At 37.8% G+C, this 6,902-nt stretch overlaps 1 non-coding gene across 1 annotated transcript; it reads right to left on the bottom strand.

Moving 5' to 3' along the window:
* Positions 1–5,278: 5,278 nt before the first annotated feature.
* Positions 5,279–5,386, bottom strand: LOC112738760 (small nucleolar RNA R71). The gene has a single exon (XR_003169703.1). It is a non-coding gene; the product is annotated as a small nucleolar RNA R71 (small nucleolar RNA).
* Positions 5,387–6,902: the final 1,516 nt, after the last annotated feature.

The raw sequence follows: 6,902 nt of genomic DNA, 5'->3' as shown, positions 1-6,902 counted from the left end.
GTGCCACTATAACTACCAACTTGAGTTTTGTAAAGTTCAAAGCAGTAAAGTATCATGATCATAAACAAACAAGGAATTAAAGAAGAACTTAGCATGTTCATACAAGTATTGGAAGGCTAGTATGATTAATTATTGCTCAATTACATTAGATTTTATTTAATTGAAGTTTTCATCTAGGACATTTTGTAAAATATTTGGAAATCATGAAAACCTTGAAAAAAGCAAATACAGTTACAGCAAAAAAAGCAAAAGGAAAAGAATGAGAAAGCTGAAGGCTCTGAGTACCAATGACAATTAAGTTGTTAAGTGCTTGTGGTGTTTATGTATCAAGCAAAAAGCTTGAAAACAAAACACTTAGAGTCAAGGTTAGGCTCAAGTGCAAATGCACTCCCTCAAAGCTCAAGGCTCTGAGCATCAATGATTAGAGAGTTAAGAAAGAAACAAATGAGCTTAAAGAAGTCCTCTAATTAAATGCTTGTGGTGCTTATGTGTCAGGTGGTAATACTTGAAAACAAAGCATTTAGAGTCGTAGCTTTGTTATCAACTCATGGGGCAAAACACCCAAAAAGGAGAAGCTAATAAGAAAATCAAAAGCTTGTTTCAAGGGAGAATTATAAGGAAAAGATTTCATAAATTGATCTAGATAGAAGCATCAATCATTTACATTTCTTTTGTGATTGTGGCATGCATAGAAAACTAGCCAACCATGAACATTGAGTTGCTATTCTTCTTACCTTGGATTGTCAATCTTTATTGCATGATTCTTTTCTTGCTTGGGAACAAGCAAGGTTTAAGTTTGGTGTTGTGATGACATGTTATCATATCATGTTTTTCTATGCTTTTTCATACAAGAAATTTGATAATTAGTGCTTAAATATTGTATTCTTTTGTGCTTAAATGGTATATTTCTTTGATCTTTTGATTTGATAAACTTTGTAGGAAATAAGAAGAAAAAGAAGCAAAAGAGCACACTTTGGTGCCTTAGGCCACGCTTTTAAAAGCGTGGCCCATGACCATGAATGAAGGAAACAAAGGCTAGCGCTCAATTACATGGAGCGCTACGTTAAAATTGTTAACTTTTTTGGGTTTTTCTAGCTTTGTAACAGCATGACCATGCCTCTTTCAAAGGGCCATAACTTGAGCTACAAATGTCCAATTGATGTGCTTTCAGTTGCGTTGGAAAGTTGACATTCAGAGCTTTCCAACGATATATAGCAATCCACGTTTGGCATGAAATTGAAGCACGAGTGAAATGAATCTTTAAGGCCCAAAAATCAATCAAAAATGGGGCAGCCAAGGTTTGAAAGAGGAACCATGCGCACAAGGGAGCGCTACGTTGGTTCAAATCACTGAGCACTACACAACAAGGCTTGGCATTTGGAAATTGGCCAAAGTTAAGCCAGCAAGGTTCGAAGAGGGAACCAAGGGAAGCTAAGTGTAGCGCTACGTTAGAACTCTTCACTGAGTGCTACACTGGAGGGCTTGGCACGAGGAAAAGGCATCATGTGTAGCGCTGATAAGCAGATAATTTATACGCTTTTTGGCATTGTTTTTAGTATGTTTTTAGTATATTTTAGTTAGTTTTTATTATGTTTTTATTAGTTTTTAAATAAAAATCACTCTTCTGGACTTTACTATGAGTTTGTGTATTTTTCTGTAATTTCAGGTATTTTTTGGCTGAAATTGAGGGACCTGAGCAAAAATCTGATTCAGAGGCTGAAAAAGGACTGCAGATGCTGTTGGATTCTGACCTCCCTACACTCAAAGTGGATTTTCTGGAGCTACAGAAGCCCAATTGGCGCGCTCTCAATTGCTTTGGAAAGTAGACATCTTGGGATTTCCAGCAATATATAATAGTCCATACTTTGCCCAAGATTTGATGGCCCAAATAGGCGTTCTAAGTCAGCTCAAGAATTTTGGCGTTTAACTCCAAACTGGCACAAAAGCTGGCGTTTAACTCCAAGAAAAGTCTCTACACATGGAAGCTTCAATGCTCAGTCCAAGCACACACCAAGTAGGCCCGGAAGAAGATTTCTGCATTAATTACTGATTTCTGTAAACCCTAGGCTACTAGTTCTCTATAAATAGGACCTTATACTATTGTATTTTGATCTTTGGACATCTTAGGGGATCTTTGGACGTTTAGTCCCTAGACCTTGGAGGCTGGCCATTCGGCCATGCTTACACCACTATCACTTTTGTATTCTCAACGGTGGAGTTTCTACACACCATAGATTAAGGTGTGGAGCTCTGCTGTTCTTCATGAATTAATACAAGTACTATTGTTTTTCTATTCAACTCAAGTCTATTTCTTCTCCAAGATATTCATTCGCACCCAAGAACATGATGAATGTGATGATTATGTGACACTCATCACCATTCTCACCTATGAACGCGTGACTGACAACCACTTCCGTTCTACATGCAAACAAGCTTGAATGTGTATCTCTTGGGCTTCTAATCTCAGATTGGAACCTTCGTGGTATAGGCTAGAATTATTGGCGGCCATTCCTGAGATCCGGAACGTATAAACCTTATCTGTGGTATTCTGAGTAGGATCTGGGAAGGGATGGTTGTGACGAGCTTCAAACTCGCGATTGTTGGGCGTGTGGCAGACGCAAAAGAATCAATGGATCCTATTCCAGCATGATCGAGAATCGACAGATGATTAGCCGTGCGGTGACAGCGTGCATAGAAAATTTTCACTGAGAGGACGGGAAGTAGCCATTGACAACGGTGATGCCCAACATAAAGCTTGCCATGGAAAGGAGTATGAATGATTGGAAGAAGGCAATAGGAAAGCAGAGGTTCAGGAGGAACAAAGCATCTTCATACGCTTATCTGAAATTCCAACCAAACAATTACATAAGTATCTCTATCTTTATTTTATGTTTTATTTATCTTTTAATTATCAATTCTCCATCACCATTCGAATCAGCCTGACTGAGATTTACAAGGTGACCATAGCTTGCTTCAAGCCGACAGTCTCCGTGGGATCGACCCTTACTCACGTAAGGTTTACTACTTGGACGACCCAGTGCACTTGCTGGTTAGTTGTGCGGAATTGTGACAAAGTGTGATTCATGTTTAAGAGCTCCAAGTCCTTTGGCACCATTGTTGATGATCACAATTTCGTGCACTAAGTTTTTGGCGCCGTTGCCGGGGATTGTTCGAGTTTGGACAACTGATGGTTCATCTTGTTGCTTAGATTATGTACTTTTCTTTTTATTTTTCAGAATTTTTAAGAATGAATTCTAGAGTTTCAAGGTGATGTTCTTATCATCACAAAAGCTGATTGATTCCTATTAATTTAGCTGCTAAATGTAATGTCCTGCTGAAGCTTGGCCAACCATGTCTAATCTTTTTAGACTAAAGCTTTAGACTAACATTGCATGATTCCTGGAATTCGTATTAAAAGTTTTGATTCCCTTTATTTTCTTTTCCATATAAGTTTCGAAAATCACAAAAAAATTTATAAAATCATAAAAATAAAAAATATTTTATGTTTCTTGTTTGAGTCTAGTATCAATTTTTAAGTTTGGTGTCAATTGCATTCTTCTTGCATTTTTCGAAAACATGCAATATGTTCTTCATTAGTCTTCAAGTTGTTCTTGATGATTTCAGTGCTCTAATCTTTAAATTCTCTTGTTTTGTGTGTTTTGTTGTTTCTCATATGCATTCTCAATTTGTTAGTGTCTCCTATATGAAAATTTTTAAGTTTGGTGTCCTGCATGCATTGTTTATTTGATCTTAGTTGCAATTTTTATTGTTTCTCATCATTATAAATTCAAAAATATTTTCAAAATTGTGTCTTTTCAAGTCAATAATACAGAGAATTGAAGATTCAGAACATTCAGCAGAGGAATTAAACAGAAAAAGCTAGGCGTTCAAAACGCCCAGTGAAGAAGGAAAACTGGCGTTTAAACGCCAGCCAAGGTACCTGGCTGGGCGTTTAACGCCCAAAAAGGTAGCATTTTGGGCATTAAACGCCAGAATGGATGCCATTCTGGGTGTTTAACGCCAGGATGACACTAGAGGGAAGATTTTGTTTTTAACTCAAATTTTTTTCAAATCTTCATAATTTTTCAAAATCAAATCTTTTTCAAATCATATCTTTTCAATCATATCTTTTCAAAATCAATTTCTTTTCAATTTTTTATTACTATTTTCAAAAATCCTTGCTACAATTAATAATTTAATTCAAGATTTTCTAGTTGTTACTTGCCTATTAAGAAAGGATCAAAAGTTTTAATTCTAGAATCATATCTTCTAATCTCTTGTTAGTCAAGTAATTAACTTTAATTTTAAAACTTTCTCTCTTTAGTCTGATTTTTAATCATATCTTCTCAATCATATCTTTTCAATCACATCTTTTTCAAAATTGACTCTCAATCATATCTTTTTGATTTCTAATTTCAAAATCTTTTTCAAAAATCACTTAATTTCTTTCCCAATCTTAATTTTCGAAAATCTCAATCAAGTTTTCAAAATTTCTTTTTTTTATTATTTCAAAATATTTTTAATTTATTTTTGAAAATTCTTCCACTCTTCTCACATCCTTCTATTTAAGGGACTAACACTGCTCCTCAAGGTGCAATTTGAACTCTATCCCTCTTGATAAGTTCAAATTCTCTTCTATCTACCTCCTCCTTGTATTCTTCTTTTCTTCTGACACCTCAAGGAATCTCTATACTGTGACATAGAGGATTCCCTACCTTCTTGTTCTCTCCTCTTTCATATGAGCAGGAACAAAGATAAAGGCATACTTGTTCAAGCTGATCCTGAACCTGAAAGGACCTTGAAGAGAAAGCTAAGAGAAGCTAAAGAACAATTCTCTTTAGAGGGCCTAATAGAGCTTTTCAAGGAAGAAGAAACCATGGCAGCCGAAAACAACAATGCCAACAATGCAAGGAAGGTGCTTGGTGACTTTACTGCACCTACTCCCGACTTCTATGGGAGAAGCATCTCAATCCCTGCCATTGGAGCAAACAACTTTGAGCTTAAGCCTCAATTAGTTTCTCTAATGCAACAGAATTGCAAGTTTCATGGACTTCCATTGGAAGATCCTCATCAGTTCTTAGCTGAATTCTTGCAAATCTGTGACACTGTCAAGACCAATGGGGTTGACCCTGAAGTCTACAGACTTATGCTTTTTCCTTTTGCTGTAAGAGACAGAGCTAGGACATGGTTGGATTCACAACCTAAAGAAAGCCTGAACTCTTGGGAAAAGCTAGTCAATGCCTTCTTGGCAAAGTTCTTTCCACCTCAAAAATTGAGCAAGCTTAGAGTGGAAGTCCAAACCTTCAGACAGAAGGAAGGTGAATCCCTCTATGAAGCTTGGGAAAGATATAAGAAATTGATCAGAAGGTGCCCTTCTGACATGCTTTCAGAATGGAGCATCATAGGTGTTTTCTATGATGGTCTGTCTGAACTATCCAAGATGTCATTGGATAGCTCTGCTGGAGGATCTCTTCATCTGAAGAAGACGCCTGCAGAAGCTCAGGAACTCATTGAAATGGTTGCAAATAACCAATTCATGTACACTTCTAAAAGGAATCTTGTGAATAATGGGACAAATCAGAAGAAAGGAGTTCTTGAGATTGATACTCTGAATGCCATATTGGCTCAGAATAAAATATTGACCCAACAAGTCAATATGATTTCTCAGAGTCTGTCTGGAATGCAAGCAGCAACAGGCAGTACTAAGGAAGCTTCCTCTGAAGAAGACGCTTATGATCCCGAGAACCCAACAATGGAAGAGGTGAATTACATGGGAGAATCCTATGGAAACACCTATAATCCTTCATGGAGAAATCATCCAAATCTCTCATGGAAGGATCAACAGAGACCTCAACAAGGTTTCAATAACAATAATGGTGGAAGAAACAGGTTTAGCAATAGCAAACCTTTTCCATCATCTTCTCAGCAACAGACAGAGAGTTCTAAGCAAAGCCACTCTGACTTGGCAACCATTGTCTCTGATCTAATCAAAACCACTCAAAGTTTCATGACTGAAACAAGGTCCTCCATTAGAAATTTCGAGGCACAAGTGGGTTAGCTGAGTAAAAAAATTACTGAACTACCTCCTAGTACTCTCCCAAGCAATACAGAAGAGAATCCAAAGAGAGAGTGCAAAGCCATAAACACGTCTCACATGGCCGAACCTGGAGAGGAGGAAGAGGCAGTGATCCCCACTGAGGAAGACCTCAATGGACGTCCACTGACCTCCATGGAGTTCCCTGATGAGGAACCATGGGAATCTGAGGCTCACACAGAGACCATACAGATTTCATTGAATTTACTTCTGCCATTCATGAGCTCTGATGAGTATTCTTCCTCTGAAGAAGATGAAGATGTTATTGAAGAGCAAGTTGCTAAGTACCTTGAAGCAATCATGAAGCTAAATGCCAAGTTGTTTGGTAATGAGACTTGGGAGGATGAACCTCCATTGCTCATCAAAGAACTGGATGACTTGACTAGGAAGAGATTACCTCTGAAGAGACAAGATCCTGGAAAGTTCTCAATACCTTGTACCACAGGCACTATGACCTTTGAGAAGGCTCTGTGTGACCTGGGGTCAAGTATAAACCTTATGCCTCTCTCTGTAATGGAGAAGCTAGGGATCATTGAGGTACAAGCTGCTAGAATCTCACTAGAGATGGCAGACAATTCAAAGAAATAGGCTTATGGACTTGTAGAGGATGTCTTGGTAAAGGTTGAAGGCCACTACATCCCTGCTGACTTCATAATCCTAGAGACTGAGAAGTGTATGGATGAATCTATCATCCTTGGCAGACCCTTCCTAGCCACAGCAAAAGCTGTGATTGATGTTGACAGAGGAGAATTGATCATTCAAGTGAATGAAGACTCCCTTATGTTTAAAGCTCAAGGATATCCCTCTG

The sequence above is a fragment of the Arachis hypogaea genome, chromosome 13 (assembly GCF_003086295.3).
Source record: "Arachis hypogaea cultivar Tifrunner chromosome 13, arahy.Tifrunner.gnm2.J5K5, whole genome shotgun sequence".
Taxonomy (NCBI): domain Eukaryota; kingdom Viridiplantae; phylum Streptophyta; class Magnoliopsida; order Fabales; family Fabaceae; genus Arachis; species Arachis hypogaea.
This window is presented reverse-complemented; position numbering and strand designations above follow the sequence as displayed.